This window comes from Felis catus, chromosome F1 (assembly GCF_018350175.1).
Source record: "Felis catus isolate Fca126 chromosome F1, F.catus_Fca126_mat1.0, whole genome shotgun sequence".
NCBI classification, from domain to species: Eukaryota; Metazoa; Chordata; class Mammalia; order Carnivora; family Felidae; genus Felis; species Felis catus.
Genome location: NC_058384.1, coordinates 58,928,732 through 58,948,491, shown reverse-complemented (window position 1 = coordinate 58,948,491; position 19,760 = coordinate 58,928,732). Strand labels below are relative to the sequence as shown.

Genomic DNA, 19,760 nt, shown 5'->3' with positions numbered 1-19,760 from the left:
CAACCGATCGTCACATCGATGTGTCACCGAAACCACCTCGACATCCTACCTCCAAGTTCACAAAACACTGTCACGTGAGTCATCTTGCTTCATTGTCTCACCAGCCTTAGGGGCGGGTCAGACGTCTTTTATCCCCATTTTGCAGACAAGTAAACTATGGCCCAGAGAAGTGAAGAGACTTGCCTGGTGTCTCAACAGCTGCAAGGTTGCGGGACTTGGTCTAGAAAGCCGCTCTCGGAAGTCTGAGTCTGTGTTTTTGCTGCTCTGCCATTCTGCATCGAAAGCGTGTAGAGTAACACTGCAAGGGTCCCGCTAAAGTGCTTTCTAAGGCTGATTAATCACCATCCTAAGTGCCTGGGAACCATCCAGCATTATTAATCTTTTCACCTCCTGACTCCGGTCTTCAGCCTTTCCGGAGAGGGGATCCAGCCTGTTAACACACAGCAGCATCCTTCGGTCATGCCCTGCATTATGGTGACGGGGCTTCATCCGTTCTGACGCGGAGCGTGGTTCCTGCTGCTTTGGGTGTGGTTCCCAGAGAGGCATGAGCTACCCTGGCCAGGAGAGGCAAGAACGTAGGACCACCATCCGTCAGACTGCTCCGCTGTGGCTCCACAATCCATAGACCTTGTGTCCATAGTGAATGATAGTGGCATGAAAACGGTGTTTTAAGCTGCCCCAGGAGACGGGAAATAGATAACACAAAGAATGGGTGCATGATGATAATAGCGGCGGTACATTTTGCTACATCTTTTAGTCCAGACCGGAGGTGGTAGAACGTGGCATTCCACTGCATGCTGATGCCCACGGTACCTTAGAAACAAGCTTGTAAATAGCTAGGAAGAGCCCTGAGCTGGCAGCTGGCAGTATTGTGGTTTTCTGTGTCAAGTGTCTTCAACTATCATTATCTCCACATGTCCTTCACATACTTCCCTACTTTGCGCTGCTTTTCCCATCTGTAAAGTGGGGATGATGTTGCCTCACCTCACCCTCCATTAGAGGATGAGCCAGACTGCAGGTGTGAGGTGCTTGAATGAAGTGTCGTGTAGACAAGACGGTCCAAATATCTCTGGCTGCGTGAGCACGTGTGAGGGGCATTTGGAAAATATAGGGGCGCCTGGGTGGCTCAGTCGGTTGGGCGTCCGACTTCAGCTCAGGTCACGATCTCGCGGTCTGTGAGTTCGAGCCCCGCGTCGGGCTCTGTGCTGACAGCTCAGAGCCTGGAGCCTGTTTCGGATTCTGTGTCTCCCTCTCTCTCTGACCTTCCCCCATTCATGCTCTGTCTCTCTCTGTCTCAAAAATGAATAAACGTTAAAAAAAAATAAAAAAAAAAGAAAATATGACTAGATGGTATTTCATAGTATTTGATGAAATATTTTCATATAGATTATTCTTGTATGTGTTGCAAATTATTATTCCTTCCTGGGTTTTAGACATCAGACAATGAAGCTAATGTTCAGACCAGATTACTGCTAAAAGGCAGAGTTGCAATGGATTCTGACATTGGAACACCTACCCTTTCCTCTAAAGGATGCTCCTCCCTTCATATAAAGTCCAAGTTAGGTTTTGGGTTTTACTCCAATTTAAGCATTCTGTGTTTTGGTCAACTGCTTGCATGTTGCAAACACTATTTGCATGTGTTCTCTGTTGTCCTGTAGTATTACAAAGGTTTATCTTCTACTTTTTTTTTTTTTTTTTTTTTTTGTGGTAGGGACAGCTACCTGATTGGAGTCTGCATCCTTGCTCCGGGCAGAAACACAGATCCAAGATGCTTCTTGCATAGCATCCTTAAAATACTGCTAGAGCCTCTAGCCCTATCTCATGGTCAATATTGTGAAGGTGTCTGTGATTCTACCACATCCTTGGGTGAGACATTAGGAGTAAATGGGATGCTGGTTTGTGATACTCAAACCCTGGGGTTTACCCTTGTCTGTCATTGTAATGTAGCTTTATTAAGACAAATTTGAAAGCATTCTAAATGTCGAGAGGGGGTGGGTTAAATAAATTATTATATGTCATTACAAAGAATAAAGTAAATTTGTATTGTTGACATGGAGAGATTTCCAATTAATAGAGTTAAATAAAAAGGAGATATATATTTTACTATGATTCCATTTAAAAATTATTTATTTAAATTCAAGCTAGTTAACATGCCATTAGTCTTGGTTTCAGGAGTAGGACCCAGTGATTCATATAACACCCAGTTTTTATAAAGAAAAAATCATCATATAACACCCAGTTTTTATAAAGAAGATATCTATCTATCATCATTCATCATCATCTATCTTAATATCCTTGATGGTGAATAAAATACTCTGAAATGTTATTCTTAAAATAAGGAAGGATTCACATGAAAATCTTAATAGTCATTAATTCTAATGTACAGCCTGAAGGCTGGAGGGAGAGGGAGATGTTAACTTGTAATTTTATGTCTTCCTATATTTTTGAAAATTTAACCATTCTCCTCATTTTCTCTGTGTTTTGGTTTTCTTCATTTATAAAATGAGGATATAATAAATGAGTGGACATCCTAACAAGTGCCCTCCTAATGCCCACCACCCATTGAACCCTTCCCCCCACCCACCTCCCCTTCAACAACTTTCAGTTTGTTCTCTGTATTTAAGAGTCTCTTATGGTTGGGCACTTGTTGGGATGAGCACCGGGTGTTATACGTAAGTGACGAATCACTGGGTTCTACTCCTGAAACCAATACTACACTGTATGTGAACTAACTTGAATTCAAATAAATTAAAAAAAAAATGAGTGGAGTTTTGGTTCATGCTCCTCAAACATTGGAGATTGCCCTTGGTTTTTCATTGTAGTGTTGTTTGGTTAAGAAAAACATTGGAAGCAATCTAAATATGTCCATCAAGAGGAGATGGGTTAACATCTCGTAAGATTGTTGAGAGGGTTGAATGATTAAATACATATGAGGTACTAAGGATGATGCCTAGCACATAATAAATATTCAGTAAATGTCAGCTGTTATTAGTTTTACAGTTATTAATAAAGAGGAATAACTGCTTCCCTGTGGGTTCTGCCAGCACCATACATCTATAAATAGAAAAACTTCAGGGATTCACTTCTAGATCTGTCCTTGGTTGAGCCTAAGTAAGAGGTGATAACGGAGCCCAGCTCAATGATTCTGCCTAGCTCTTTCCCCTTCCCTACTACAGATGGCAGCTGTTTTGTATCTTAGTAATGGAGAAGATGTGGAGGTCAAGTGGACTACGTTTTCAAAATGTTTACATCAGATGGAGGAATAATGGAGTGTGGTATAATAAAGAACATATCTGGTATTTGTCCCTGGTTCCCAGTACGAAGCTTCAAAAACCCTTGGAATGTCTCTATTATTCCAACAAGGTGGATCATGGAGAGCCTCTAGGTAGCTTCAAGATGGGGGTCACTAGAAAACCAAACATGTGATTAGGAGGTTGGAACTTTGGGTCAACTCACCCTTTGAGGAAAGGAAGGAGCTAGGGATTGAGTTCAGTCATTTGGTCAACGATTTAATCAGTCATGCCTGTGTAATGATTTAATCAGCCATGCCTGTGTAATGAAATGCCGATGGAAACTCTGCACGCTGAAGCTCAGGAGAGCTTCCTGGTTGGTGAACATGGATGTGCTGGGAGGGTGGTGTGCCTGCTTCCACATGGAAACTCGGCACTCCCTCCCAGACCCTGCCCTGTGGGGATCCTTCACAATAGCCTGTAATTGTAAGTTAGCACTTTCCCAAGTTCTGACTGATTCTGAATTGTTGCACCTAAGGGGATCGTGGGAACCCCCCATTTTGTAACCAGTTTGTCAGACATGCGGGTGGACTAAGGACCCCTAGATCTTGAGGCTGGAAGTTGAAGAAGGGGTAGGTAGTCTTGTGGAGGCTGAGCCCTTAAACCTGTACAGCCTGGTGATAAGTCTAAGTGGCTGTTGTCATAACTGAGTTGTGGTGTACCCACGTGGGGTGGAAACAGAGTACAGTCACCTGGTTTAATTAATCATTAGCAAGGTCTCTCTCCCGTCAACGGGAGAGTCCGTGTTACTACAGCTGTTATGGGGCAGAGTAACCCAAGCCAGAGAATTATCTGGAATTATCTGCCTGTCACCGTATTCCCTTTGCCTCTTCTTCGCATCCTCTGCCCTTTGATTCTTGTGAAAAGTCATCTGTAAAAACGGTGGTGCAACCACTTAAGTGTCATTTTTTCATTTATACCCAGGAATTGTCTCCTCGTGGACCGAATGTAGCTCTTCTTGGTGTACAAACTGCAGTAATTGGTTTTCCTTGTTGTCTTTTTTTCCCACTGACTTTCCTCAGATAGGGACTCTGCCAAGGGCATATGTCTGCTGAATAGCAATTTCATTTACAAGACCTCCCCGGTCTATTAGACTTGGAGCTCACATAAGAGTTCTTCTCAGCGTTTCAGTGTAACTCATTAATTGTGAGACACATTACTCTTCCTCACCGCTTAGACTTTGAAGGAATGCAAATAACATTTTCTTTCAAAGTTGGGAAGAACAGCCAAAAAAGTGCCAAGAATTGTCTCGACTGGTTTTAGGCAATTGTTAGAGGAAGACATAATAAGTGCTCTAACCGTGGACTAACCAGTGTCCTGTAGGAATTAGAGCCCTTGCTCTGCTGTGTCCTGATGCAGACATTTTTCTTTGTTCTTTTTGAAACTTGAGTGTCTATCTGCGAACCAGCTGCCACCTCCCATCACTCGCAGCATATTCCGACATTTTCCCATCAAAATAAACTGGTGTATGCTTGGGAAATGCATGCCAGCATGCATGGAGCCAGCATGGTGGAGCCAAGTAAGAAAGGCACACACGTTAGCAAATATCCATAATACACAAGCACCTCAAGGCCGCATAGGTACCAGTTTTCAGATTGCTCACCTGTCCCCAGGACTCTCCTCAGGGGATCAGGGTGGGGGACAGTGGCAAACCATTCCTGGGAAGACCACACAGTATTAGAAAAACATCTTAGAGGTGAAAAGATCTCCTTACTCATGAACCCCCTCAGCCATCCTCCTTGTAAGAAGTCATCCAGATTCTGTAAGAACTGTCAAAATACAGTGAAACTTCTCATGGACTTCTGGGTGGTTCACCCTCAGTTAGAAGGACAGCTCTGTTACACGTTTCCTTTATGTTTCTTGCAGCTGGGCGTCCTGTTTCTCCTTACTGGCCCACGCAGAAGCCATGTGTGCCCTGTTGGATGTAGCATCCCTTCTCACGTGGGGAGACAACACTCCCGTGATCAGCACCTCTGTTGGTTTTCTAGAGTTGCTGCAACAAAGTACTGTAAACTGGGTGGCTTAAAACCATGCAGGTCTGTTCTTATGTAGCTGTGGGATCCAGAAGTCTGAAATCCAGGCATCGGCAGCATTGGTGCCATCTGAGGAATCCGATGGAGGGTTTGTTTCATGCTTCTGTCCTCGCTTCTGGGATGGCACGAAAGCCTTGGAGTTCCCCGGCTTATAGCTGCATCACTAGTCTTTGCTTCCATTTGCACATGCCGCTCTCGCTGCATTGCTGGGTCTTTATCTGGGCATCTTCCCTCTGTGTCTCTTTCTTTGTCCTGTAAAGACACCAGTCATAGTTGGACACCAGTTGGATTAAGTACCCAACCTACTCCAGTACAATGGCCCTATTTCCAAATAAGTTTCCATTGTGAGGGATGGGAGGTTGAGACTTCATCATACCTTTTGTGGGCAACACAGTTCAATCTACAACAGTACTTGAGACCCTTGAACTGTTCTTGATAGAACAGATCTTCCAGGCTCCTCCTCGTCCTGTCCATCTCCATTCACAGGGTCCAGGTTGTCAGTGTCTCCTGCACAGCCTTATTTCGAGAGACATTAGCACAGAGGATGGGGAATTACCTTTTACTCTTGCTTTTTTGAGCCTAGGGAGAAAACATTTCTAGTGGTAAATGGTAGAAGGTGTCAGTTTGAAAAACTTGCAAGGAAAACTTGCAAAGGAAACTTGCAAAAGTCCTGTTTCTCTGTTAATAAGAAAAGTACTTCATTTTCTCATATAACCGAAACTTCCCTTCTCAGAGCCTGTCTCCTCATACCTGCCTCCATCCATTCTCAGAGTCCCAGGACATTGTATCACATGCTGTCCTGCTTGCAGAATAATTATTCCAGAAAACACATGAAAGTGAACCATACTCAGAGGGCAAAAGAAGCCACAAGATGGCCACCTGGGTGGGGATAATGTCTGGATGGGAGATCTGAATCCTCGGAGCACTTATGTTTCGGTGGGGTGAACTGTTTAGGATTGATTTGTGGCCATGGTGAGTACTGAATCCTTTCTGCATGGAGATCACCTCCTCCTCTGGTGGGGCTGTGAGGCCCCAAAGTGCGAGTTCAAGGGAGTTGGGCTGTTGCCCATCAGCTGTCCTCTTGCCATGGTTCTATCCACACTCCTTCCTGCATGGCCATGGGCAGCACTTTGCAGTCAAATGCTCTACCACTGAGCTATACCCCCGATGGGCATCACTTCAGAAACCTTCCCTGTGTTTACCCTTTGAGACCCTGATCTTGTCATTACTCACTTTGTCATGTTCTCAGCCTCTGGCTGTTAGAAGGGGATCCTCTGCTGAGGGTGGGCCACAAGCCGGGTTTGATGGAGGCATGGGAAGGGGGTTATGGAAAGTAGATAAAAATAGCTAGTGAATCGCTACTTATATTAGGGTAATGATGCTTGTAAGTATCCTTGGGTAATATTCCCAACACTGCATTACATGCATCCCCACAATGCATTTGAATCAGAAAATCCTCACGTTTACTTTTATAGTTTTTAACAAACATTTTAATTCGTACAACATATACCTTCCCATATTTTTAATAGGAAAGAATGCAATTACTGAATGGGCATTCATTACAGAGTGCATCAATAATGCATTGTGTTTTATATTATTTTCTCCTGTGTTATCATTGTAGTAATAGATTATGAGTCTAAGCAGATTTAGTTAATGCCACTGTGACTTATGGGAACATGATGAATTTGAAAAGTCCTAGAAGTCTTCTTTCCAGATAGGCGGCAGGAGTAAGTTGTCATGATGGCGGCAGGGGGGTGGTAACTCTACTATTAAGGATTTAGAAATATTATCTAATTATATGGGACACTTGGATGGCTCAGTCAGTTAAGCATCCGACTTCTGCTCAGGTCATGGTCTTGCTCTTCGTGAGTTTGAGCCCCGTGTCAGGCTCCCCAGCTAGGAGCCTACAATCTGCTTTGGGATTCCATGTCTCCTATCTCTCTCTGCCCCTCCTCCACGCATTCTCTCTCTCTCTCTCTCTCTCTCTCTCTCTCTCTCTGTCTCTAAAAAAAAATAAACATTAAAAAAATTTAAAAAAAGAAATATTATCTAATTATTATTAGTCACCTATTTTCTCTACCTTTCTGCATTCTCATGGATTTGATGCAAATATTCATATTTCTATTTGTAGTGAGGACAATGGAGCACAAAGCTGTTTTGTGTCAATATTTACAGGAAAAGTAGGACTTAGAGTAGAGTTTTGGAGGTACAATGGGACAACTGTATTTTGATCATTGGAATGTTTTATTTATTGAGTTGAATCCAGTGAGAAAAATTCAGTTCCACTTAATTAAAGTATTTCTTGAGTGCCTACTTCATATAAAGTACATAGCAGTTGGTGTGGATGGGTTCAGCAAAAATAGCTTTAACACAAAGCAGAATGAAACAAGTACCATAAATAAGAGATGTTAAAAGTCCCATTTGGGGGTCACGGGAAGAAGGCCATTTGTTATTTCATCTGAATTCCCATGAAAAAAGAGCCCCAAACAAAATCTTACATAGTAACACTTTACTGGGGGTACAATCCTAAGAAGACAACAAGGAGGCAAAAGAAGCGAGTCGAGAAGGGAGAACAAATGCAAGATGATGCATGGCCACGCTGATTACAGCTTTGCGGGAAGCCAGGTGGTTGTTCGGTCATGTGGACCATCTCCAGAGAGAATGCAAGGAACAGTTCTCTGCATGTCATAGAGAAAGAAGAGGGAACAATTTATTTGCTGGCTTTTGCCTCTCATCTCTCTGTCATTAGTCAAAATCTCCATGGACACCAACTCCCTCACAATTTTGGGTTGTCATCCAGCCTTCCATGGTCAGTTCATACCCGTGGGTGCCTCTTAGCCTGTGGTGGCAGCACTGGTGGCTTGGGCTTTATGATGGTAGAAACAACATGAACTGTCACTAGGGTCACTCTGGCTTGGAAGTAAGGCAAGCAAGTAAGGCTGGGGGTGCCGAGATAGTGAGGAGCAAATCTAGGTGGTCCAGGTGAATACCGTTGGGATTAGGAAAACTTTAAAGAAGAAGATGGCACCCGAGATGGTAGTTAAAAGGATGGGCAGGGTATTGATGGACAGAGAAAGAGACAGTGTTATTGGTAGTGAGATTTGAATCAAGGGCATGAAGTTGGGAGGAGGTTGGTGGAGGGCATAGGGAGTAGTGTACATTGCGTAGACTCTAAGACAGGTATAGAGGAGAAATGGGAGGTAGGTTAGAAATGTAGCCTGGGGCTTGATTAGGGAGGGCTTTGCAGGCAAGTGTATCAGTCAGCTATTCCTGTGTAACAAACACAAAAATCTTACTGGCATGTAACAATAGGCATTCATTGCATATTGCATCATTGCACTGATCAGCTGATGTGGCTCTCCTCCAGGCTTCCGGTTTGTGGACTGCCTGGGCAGCTCTGATTTATACATGCTTTATATCATTCTGGGGCCCAGGCTGATGGGGCACGGGCTCTCTGGGGGAAGCTCTTCTGCTGGCGATGGCAGAAACTCAAGAGGGCTTATCCAACTACACAATCACAATTCAAGCTGCTGCCTGTGTCATGCTTACTAATACGCCATTGGCCCAGGAGGTCACATGGCCAGGGCCAAAGTCAGTGGGGCTGGGAAATAAACCCTGCTCCTCTGAGATTGAGGCAAAGATGTGGATACATCCTTTTCCTCCAAGAAATAAAGAACTGTGGCCACTAATCCAATCGAGCAGAGCCAAGAGGAAAAGCTTGTAGACTCAAGGAAAAGAACGGTCTTTCATTAATTGTAGTTGTACTTATAGTGCCACCCACGGTGCCTAGAACACGGTAGGTGCTCCATGATTGCTGAATGCAATACCGAATGAATGCTAACCACCGTACATGCCGCAGTGTGGCAAACATTGCAAATTGAGTTCAGGGTCTCCCCACTCCAATGTTTTCCTCAGATTAGGTTTTCGAGACGTATAAAACTCATATCTAAGTCAATCAGAGCACGTATTTTGAGACAATCTTTCCAAAACTTTGCTTCTCTATGTCCTTTCCTTACTCAGGAACGAATTCAACCTCTTTTTGATTACCTTGTCAAGCCAACGCCACCTGACCTTAATCTGGACTACAGAGACCTGAAACTGACACCAGCCCCCTCATATGAAGCAAGCCCTATACAGCAACCACAGCATCACAAGCAAATGTAAGTTTCCCCAACAGCCCTTGCAATCAACAATCTCTCCTGCCTCCCAGGGCCTTCCCCTTGCGTGCCCCGTAGGTAAGACCCTCATGCAACTTACCAAAACCCTGCTCTTTTTGGGTTTGAATTGATTGATCAGGCCTTAGCCTGGGAACCCCAAAACACTCTACCCATGGAGCCTATTAAAGGTATGTGCTCTGGGTCCTGCCCCTCTTTCTGCCTGCACCCTGTCTTGAGTTCCCTGGGTGGCGCCTCAAGGCATGCTGTGTACTTTCTCCAGGACTTGTGAGTAATAAATTTCTCTATTTAATTCCTCTTGCAGTCTGTGGTTGAAACACTGCTCACCATCTGGTACCCCGGGCCCTACTTAACAAATGTTAATTTCATGAAGTCGTAACAGTCCCATTTACACAACCAGTTTGTGAATATTTTCAAGGCAGAGTCCAAATCCTTTGTTTCTTTGGGTCTTCCATACTCTCTAGCATGAAGTAGATGAACAGTGAATAAGTATTGATGGATTGATAGTCTATGCACTATATATTCACTGTTTATTTTTGAGAGAGAGAGAGGCGGAGCACGAGCAGGGGAGGGGCAGAGAGAGAGGGAGACACAGAATCTGAAGCAGGCTCCAGGCTCTGAGCTGTCAGCACAGAGCTCCACGCGGGGCTCGAACTCCTGAGCCAAGTCGGTCGCTTAATGGGCTGAGCCTCCCAGGTGCCCCTGCACTAAATACGTATTTAATGAACTTGGCTGTTGACTATCTGGTGTGCGTTAGAAAGTGGACTCCTTGCGGGCAGCAGCAGAGCTTTCTGTGTCTATGTAGCTCCGCCAATTGTCCCGACACAGCCCTGGAATCAATCACTGGTGAACTTTTGAAAGGTGATCAGCCCATCTCGTTTTAGTAAATTCTTATTTAGATACCTCATGATTGAGAGGCCGATGGGAGACAACAAAGTTATTTTCAACAAAGCAAGCTAAGGTCGTGCTGCCTGCTGAACATGAACCCAAGGGAAAGTGTCTGCCCCCTCCCTCCCCTGCCCCCCCCCCCCCCCCCCTTGCTGGGGCTTCAAAGATATAGCAGATGATGTCATCTTTAAGGCCTGAAGAGGATGGCCATTGTCCTCTGGGCTATGTGTTATCTCTTGCCCATTATGCAAATGAGGTATGAAAATAATAGGCCGTTTTTTATTTCTCCCTCTGAAACCATGAAAACAGTGAACATATGGTTTTAGCTGTGCCTGGGATAAAAAGGAGAGGTTGACATTGTCCTTTTTGGTGAGGAAGATTCTGTGTTCCTCTTACCACCTTCTAAAGGGATATTCTTGCCTGAGTGCTGCTGACTCAGGTGCTCTCTAAGTGAAGCTGTCATTTCAAAGGAGGCTAGCTTTTGGGTCTCAATGCTTAGAAGTCTGAATAAAAGCCTTAACCTGCCCCCTCCCTGGATTGCGTGCTATTTACTCCAACTGTGGTCGACTGGCAAAGTTCTGAATAATCTAATGTAATCCTTCGTATGTCTCAATTGCATCCCTCTTTTCCCTCTTTCTGTGCCTTTCTAGTGCCTTCTTTCCCTGAGCACCCATCACTCCAGGATGTTTTCTCCCACAACTGTGTAGGACTCTATTACAATGTCCATCGAATGGGAGGATTGTGTGTTCCCAACTTTCTTACCCATCTTCTTCCCGGCTTCAAAACTTACCTAACTTGTGCCTTGTCCCCTCAGGGCTTTTCTGCTGAGGCTGACCAGATTAAGTGTTATGTCATGGTTTCTAAACAGCTTGATGATATACTTCTTAAACACAACTTTCTGCTGAAATGCAAGGCAGTCACAAGATGGTCCTGACATATCTTCTTCCAGCATCAATTTTATTCAGTGGCAAATGATCTCAAGTATCTTGGAAAACTAAGACGAATGCTGTTGAGTTGTAAAATAGGACACAAGGTTCAGGTGAAATTTTAAACTAAAGCATGAGATGTAAGAACTTTGAGCTCTCTGTGGAGTGTTCTGGGCTCTACTCTATTCCCACAAATTTTTACTCCTGAGCTTTGGTGGAGGGCAAAGCTTAAAAAGCATTTTGTACACACTCCCTGGCATAATTTGTGTAGAAATACAAACAACAAGGATCAGAGTGAGTTGAAGGAATGAGTGAATCAAAGATGGAGTTGGTTCAGATCCCAGAGGCAAAGCAGTCAAGGCTTGTACAGCAGTTGCCGGGAGAAACCGGGTGTCCAGCAAGGTGGATGGCAGAAGTGGATCATAACGGAGTCAAAGCCTGGGATTTGGGAAGCACAGCTAAAGCCTTAAGGACTCTCCAGCTGGTTCTCTTGATTTCGATGCTTCTGCGTGGGGTGACTTTGCCTTAATGGAGTGAGTAGTCTTCACTTTGGACCTGTGTTCATGGAGGTTCACAAAACCTTCTCAGACGACTTTTAAGGGTACTCTCCTAAAATTTTTCTCTCTTAAAATCAGCCCATACTGCTTCTGGCTTCCCTCCCTATTTACAATAACTCTGCTCCCACTTTACAAAAGAAATGAATACCGCTTACCTGTTCTGAGTCTTCCCATGGTGCATTGTCCCCAGGTATAAAGACCATTAGGGCTCCAAAGGTTTCAAAATACTGGTTCTGAAAAAGCAAATGACTCTAATGGCTGGGTTGTGAAAACATGTACAGGTTATGTGTCTTCCAGTTCTTTGTTTCCAAAACTAATGGAAGAGTTTTCAGCTCTAAGTTTCATTAAAATAAATTTTGATTATAGATCAATGTATGAGTTTTGACATATAACTTAGAACAGCAAAGAATAGAGGGACAGTGCTGTAACAGAACTCCTTCCTTTCCCATCATCATACATGTGTGAACAGTTTCCTAGTGCTTTTGTCTATAAAAACATAAAGTAGAAATATAACTGATTATTACAGCATCATTTTCAAAAAGGAAAAATCCTATGTACACACACACACACACACACACACACACACATAGATAGTCATAAATGCTGAAATGGATTTGTTAATAGATACCAAACTGGTAATTATCTTCTAGGGCAATGAAAGCTAATGTTTGGAATTATGTTTTCCAAAGAGCAGACATATGTGTCTCTATTGGACAAAATCAGTTTACATTTCTATGGACAAGAATAATCTTTATTACTTTCAATTTGCAGAATTATAAAATAAACTGTCAAAGACAACCAAAGGCATACACCCCTACAGAATCAGATAACTTTCCTGGGGGCGAGGGTGTGTGGTCCCTTCTAGACAACACCCAGCTTTTCACTGAAAGAACATCCAAAATCTCTTTTGCTCCTGTCAGTCTTTCATGAGTTTCCTCACAGATCCTAAACTGTCACAGAACTCACTGAAAAAAAAAAAAAAAACCCCAGTCCTCCCATTCTCATTAAGAAATAAGTTTTTGTAAAACATTATATTTATGTTGAATAGTTATTTAGCAAAAATGTTTATATATTTATGTTAAATCGATCAATTGTTTATTAATAATTGTAACAATAAATCTGGAGAAATTTCATGTACACTTAAAGCCTTATAGCTACCAAAAATTTAGAAATAATTTAAATAATTTACATATTTTAGTGCATAGAATTATGATAGGGTGATCAATAAAAGACTTTTAAGCAAATATAATGTTACATTAGGATAAAGTCTTGTGGAAAAGTGGAGAGAAACTAAAATTAAGGAGAAAAAGCAGTGATGTAAATTTTTTGACATAAAAAATTGCTCGTGTATTTAAAAAAACAGGTAATCATGGCTATCAAATTATGTTACTTAAATTCCGTCGCCTATACTTAACAAGGGGAATGTGAGAATGTATTTTAAAATATTGATATTTATGACAACCATAAATCACATCATTTGTGACTCTTTATGCTTACGATGAAAAGTCTGAAACGTCAACTAAAAAGCATTAAGGGATATATAAATTTTCAAGAAACTTTTAGAGAGCATACAAATGAAAGTCTCAAGGGGAGTATCCTAAGGAAACTCTCTGGCATCTCAGGAACGTAACATTTTTATTTTGATAGTTATTTTTTTAAAATGTGCTTTTATTTATTTAAAAAAGTTTTTGAGAGACAGAGCACGAGCTGGGAAGAGACAGAGGGAGAGAGGGAGACACAGAATCCAAAGCAGGATCCAGGCTCCAAGCTGTCAGCACAGAGCCTGACGCAGGGCTTGAACTCGTGAACCATGGGATCATGACCTGAGCCAAAGTTGGGCACTCAACCAACTGAGCCACCCAGGTGCCCTGTTGATGGTTACTTTCAATACAGGATTTGTCCACAAGTGGTTTTTTTTTCAGTGCCAATGGCAGACATTGCTAACTGATCACACTAATTCCTTTTTTTTTAAAAAAATACTTATTTTGGGGAGAGCACAAGCGAGGGAGAGGCAGAGAGAGAGGGACAGAGGATCTAAAGTGGGCTCTGCGCTGACAGCAGTGAGCCTGATGTGGGGCTCGAACTCACGAACCACAAGATCATGACCTGAGCCCAAGTCCTACCCTCAGCTCAACCGATTGAGCCACCCAGGTGCCCCTTGATCACAGTAATTCTTTCTTGCAGAGCCTGAGAGTGGCTCTCACTATTTCAACACCGTGCTGCAGGCACCCACTATTGATGGGTTTGGCACATGATTTAATTTAAAGGTTCTCAAACAGAACTCTTTTCTGGAAGCTCTGATAATGGTGGCATCGCATTGGTTGGGTGTGAGTTAGGCCTTTGGAGCACCCCCTCCCCTCCCTGTTCCCACAGGTCACGGATGCGACAGTAGGGTGGCTCTCTGATGCTTTAGGGAGCCTTCTTTGAAATTCAAAGTCCTGCCTCTCAGATTTTTGCCTAAAACCAGCTTCTCATTCCCCAGCTTTCTGGGTCTGCCCTCCTATGACCTGTGAAGTCAAGTGCCCCATGTCTGCAAGTTGACTTCCCACCATGCCTCCCAGCACTGGGTACTTTCTCTGTCCTTTATGACTCAGCTATAAAGCCTGAGGTGGAGCCAGTTCTCAGAGATCCCGAGGTCGTTCCTGGAGAGCCTTTAAGGGACAGTGTTCCACTAATCTGTGTGATTGTTTGCCTTTGTAGCAAGCCTGGCTGGCGATGCAGTTCAGGAGCAGACTATACTCCTTAAACTTTTGGACCTGGTGCCTCTCTGACCCTCCTCTACTTATGAAAATAATCACATTGAACCTCTAATGTTTTAGTGGTCCCTTCAATAAAATGGGACTGACTACTTTTTCTTATTTTAAGGAAATGTCAAAAGACAAACAGGACTATGTACATGAGTTCTCTGATTAAAACCAGATGCCCTGTAAACCTTTCATGCTATAACTTTTTTCTGCTAGACCAGCACTAAGTGTTTTTTAGTAGGCACTCTGGAGCTGTGCCCATTTGGACTTGAGTGTAGACGCAGGGATCCAAAGAGCTGCTAAGAGAAATGGTGCAGGCGTTTGTGAGTGGACCTCTGATTAAAAGTGTCTTATCACTAATGGAATAAAGATGCATATAATATCATATGTGTGTAAAATATATATATATACTTGAAAATGCAAACATAGTGGTATAATGGAAACCACTACACTTTCGAATAAGCAAAAGGCATCCTAAGTGCAAAAATCCCTATGAGGCAACACAAGTAATTAAAAACTCAGGAGATGGTGATTAGTTATTACCGATCGTCTTTGCGTTTCAAGCTCCCTTGAGTAACTCGGTCTAAATGTAACATGTGTACAAAAACTGAGTTGTGAAATAGATTGAAAGATTAGACCCTTCATGAGGATGGCCTTGTGACTAAGCATGCTTATGTGTATGTGCATAGGTGTGTGTGTGTGTGTGTGTGTGTGTGTATCTATCTCAATGTACAGGGGGATCTTGGGGCAAGGGAAGGTCCAGAGGGTAACCTATAAATAGTATTTCATCTTTTACTATGTTTTATTTCTCTTTACCATTTAGGGACTCACATATAACAAAATGCTCTTTTTTAATGTAGTGAAGAAGCTGTAGGTGTTAATGTAGGTTTTTCTTTTTTAACTTTTTTGTATTTTTTATACTTCCTCAAATAAAATAAGAAAAAACGCAGCTGTCAGTGTAGCTCTGCATTTCTAATATATTATATTTTGTCTTGTCCCACCTACTACTTGCTGCTGTTATCTCCCTAGATCATCTTGTATGTATTTGACCCCAAACCGTGACTTCCTCGTCTTGTCTTGGGTGCCCCCTTTGGACATTCGGTATTCTTTCTTTTGTAGAGGAATTGTAACCATCAGAAAGACTTTGGCCCTGTAAGACTGAGATACTGGGAATGGCTCATACCCGCACTTCTTTTCCAGGGGATGGAGAGGCTCAGAAGCAGGGGACTGCCTCAGGTTAGAGCAGTAAATCTCAGGTGTCTAAGGAAGAGGGCTGTGCTGATGTGAGGGTAGACATTACTCCCTTTGGCACAATGCTTGGAGCCTTCAGGGCTGGGTCTGGAGAAGTGGAAACTCTTGTTTCTCTAATGTCTAAAAGGCTGGTCTGTCTGTTGGCGGTCAACTTTGCTGGGAATTTCATTGGAATTTAAATGAGTGCCTTCACCAAAGCCAACTGTGGAAGGGCAGACCCTCAGAAGGATGAATTGGGACTAAAACTGGTCTTAGGAAGAAGAGTTTATACAGATACTACCTCTAAGGAGCGTGGTGGCTGGAGTAGATGACCCCTGAAAGCACTTTCACAGTTAAGGCATTTTAGAGTTGGGAGAGACCTTAACGGGAGTTAAATTCTCTAATCCAATCTCATTATACAGATGAAGAAACTTGAAGAACTTTCCTCAGGTCACGCTGCTAGTTTGTGGCCAGCCGGGGCACTGGACAGAGGTAAGTCACTAAAAATGCAGGACTCGTGAATTCATCTGTTACCACTGCGTCCTTTGTACTCAGCAGAATCCACTGTGTCCGACGAGCAGTTATGTTAATATGGACTGTGAATGTGGAAACAACCTCATTAGAGAGAGGTGGACGTGATAATGGTACCTGTTAAAATGAGTTTTCTCATCTGTAAAATGAGAAAATTGCAGTAGATGAACTTGAAGTTCCTTCCTCCTTGGAAGTCTCTGAGATCCTACTTGTGTGGTGAGGATTACAGGTGCTGGATTTAGACACTTCTTAGGTCCACTTGTTGTGACAAGGGAGCTTTTGTTTTGGAGTTTGTAGACTGAGTTCTGTCTTTGCTGCTCACCTATCTTGTCACCGTGCATTTTCCAGCTCTCTAAACTCATCTTACTCATCCGTAAGTTGGAAATACTGATGTCTGCCTTATCTACCTCCTGGGTTCTTCATCCTACCAAGGAACACAGAAAATGATTGAGTGATGATTTTCTCCATTGTAAGGATCCGTTGATAGTAACATGTGCAGGAGAGAAGTCAGGTCACTGATGGGGATGCATGCATGTTTGAAAGTGTCTGCCTTCAGCATCAGAGCATAACTCTATTCTAGAATCCTAGATGAGAAGGGCCAATGTACAAAGGGCATAACAAACTGTATCATGTGTATGACATGGTAAAAGCATAACAGAATATTTTCCTTTGGATCTAACTCTTTGTTAATTCTCTTTAAAAAATTTATTTATTTTAAGACAGGGGAGCAGGGGAGCTCCCTTTAAGACAGCTTTAAGCTTTAAGTTTTAAGCAGGGGAGCTCCCCCTTTAAGACAGGGGACAGGTGAGCGGGGGAGGGGGAGAGAGAGAGAGAGAGAGAGAGAGAGAGAGAGAAAGAAAGAAAGAAAGAAATAAGGAAGGAAGGAAGGAAGGAAGGAAGGAAGGAAGGAAGGAAGGAAGGAAAGGGAATATCCTAAGCAGACTCTGCACTCTCACTGCAGAGCCTGACTCAGGACTCAAACTCATAAACCATGAGATCATGACCTGAGCTGAAAGCAAAAGTTGGATGCTTATGACTGAGCCTCCCAGGTGCCCCTCTAACTTTTTGTTAGTTCTATATCCAAATCCTTTGTCTGGAGGTTAGGGGTGAGAGTCTGATGGGGACCCCTATTCTAAGTATGAGGTGGCGTGACCCTAGGGATTGAGGGGACAGGTCAGGAGTGTCATGGTGTGGAAGAATGGGCTCTTTGCTCCTTATCATTCTAACCAAAGCTTCAGCTGTCCCATAGTGGCTTTGTTCTCTTCAACCTTACTCCTTTCCGTGAAGAACTTAGGTGGTGAAAATACTTGGATTTGGGATTGGCTGGCAAATCAAGAAAGGCTCATGGGTAGGGATGGGAGACCTTTGGGTCACCATAGACTTCCTTGCATGAAGCCCTGAAAACAAGTACTTCTGAGTCCTTGTGTGGGCACGATCCTCAGGGGACTTTAAAGAAAATAAATGACTGTTTTCAATGTCTCGGGCGCTGTGCTAAGCGTATTACATATATCACCTAATGGAATCCTTAGAACAAGTTGGAGACATAGACATCAAAATAGTCACTTTATAAATAAAGGAAACTGAGGATCAGGACAGTTAAGCACTTGCTCAAGTAATACTACTAGTTCTCGGCTGGTGGCTAGGGCAATGGCGTGTGACCACTCTGGGAGCATCATTCACATTGTTGTCTCTGTGAATGTTGCTCTTGGAGGTGACGGTGTCATGGAGCTCTCTGAGAGTGGGAGAACTGAGGTGTAAATCCAACTCTGTCTGACCCTAAGTTCTGTTCTGAGCCCCTGTGGCACACTGCTGTCTCTTCCCCACTAAGAACCTAAGTGGCTCCAAGGGTTAGATCTAAGCGGTTGATGAGGTGGGAGTGAGTGGCACTTAACTTCCTAGATCTTCATCCACGTGTGTTCTATATGTGGAGCCTAGTTGAGCTGGGCCATCGAGGGAGCCAGTTCTGACTTCAGGAGGGGGCTTTGGAAGGTGGACTGATGTTGAAAGCCCAGGGAGGGGGTGTGTATTTGTGTGTGTATGTCTGTGTGTGTGTAACTGTGGTTCCACTTGCTAGGGCTGTGATTTTTGAGGAGAGAGATCAGAAAACCCCAGGACATGGTGTTGGCCAGGGCTGGGAGCCTCCCAGTGAACTATCTTTCTAGCTCCATTTTCCATGTCTCTGACTATTATTGTGTGTGTACTGTGTGAGTTGTATGTGTCCATGTGTTGAAATAAAGTTTTCCACACACGGTGGAGGTACAATGGGAAGGAGTGCAGGGGAATGTGCAAGAGGCACCTCCCAGTGGGTGCCGTCTTCTGGCTGGCCATGTGGGTTCGTTCTCTGTGAGGTGGGGAAAGACTGACAAACACTATGCCCTACTTTTCTGAATGGCCACGTGGAACCGAGACTGAAGACCTGGATCGGGAGTCAGATGACTCGGGGAATGGCTGAGTTACCTTCAGAAATAGGCTGACGGTGTGTGAATTCTACCCCTCAGGAAAAAACAATAAGGAAGATGACGCTCATTTCATTGGACAGACATGGAGCTCGAACTTTCACACGGTTGGCCAATGACAAAGCAACCCACAAGCCATACTTGGGAAGAGGGAACAGCCTTATTCCTTTTTTTTTTTTTTAACCAGTACTGTTTTTTTCTTTTCCTTAAAAAATTTTTTTTTTAAAAATGTTTATTTGTTTTTGAGAGACAGAGCTGGGGGGCGGAGGGGCAGAGAGAGAGGGAGACTCAGAATCCAAAGCAGGCTCCAGGCTCTGAGCTGTCAGCACCGAGCCCGACGTGGGGCTCACTCACGAAGCACGAGATCACGACCTGAGCTGAAGTCGGACGCTTAACCGACAGAGCCACCCAGGTGCCCCTTAACCACTACTGTTATGTGAAGGAATTGTTTTAGCCAGAGCCCCGTTTCTCCTCAAATTTCCACTGTCATACACCCTCTGAAACTGACACAGCCCATTGAAGGTGCTTCCCCCAAATTAACCTTCAGTTATGCATCATTCTAATTATGTGCTTCTCTTTAATGCAGTTAAAGAAGAGACATTCTCCACACGCACTAAAGATCTCTCTCCTTTCAATACCTCATTTTTAGGCTGCGTTTGATTTTGGAGATTATGGAGGCAGAGACACCGTGAGAAGCATGGTTGCCCTAGCACACGGAGTGAAGCACCACTGCTGTGATATCACATGCAGGGCACACAGCGCGGTGCTCCGTATGCAGGGCTGGCTCCTGGCTGGCTCTTCGGGGGTGTTAGTTTTCATCCACATTCTCCCTTTGTTCTCCTACAGTCAGAATTAGTCAAAGTTGTTTCACAGGGGGATGGGGAGTGTGAGTGAGCATCCTTCTGTTTAAGTTGAATTTCATGAAGCATA

At 43.6% G+C, this 19,760-nt stretch overlaps 1 long non-coding RNA gene across 1 annotated transcript in view; it reads left to right on the top strand.

The window, feature by feature from the left end:
* The window catches only part of LOC123382774, a 293,168-nt gene that overhangs the window by 41,328 nt on the left and 232,080 nt on the right, over positions 1-19,760 (top strand). The window contains exon 2 of the long non-coding RNA XR_006591677.1: positions 9,344-9,483. This is a non-coding gene — a long non-coding RNA (uncharacterized LOC123382774). The remainder of the gene's footprint in view (positions 1-9,343; positions 9,484-19,760) is intronic.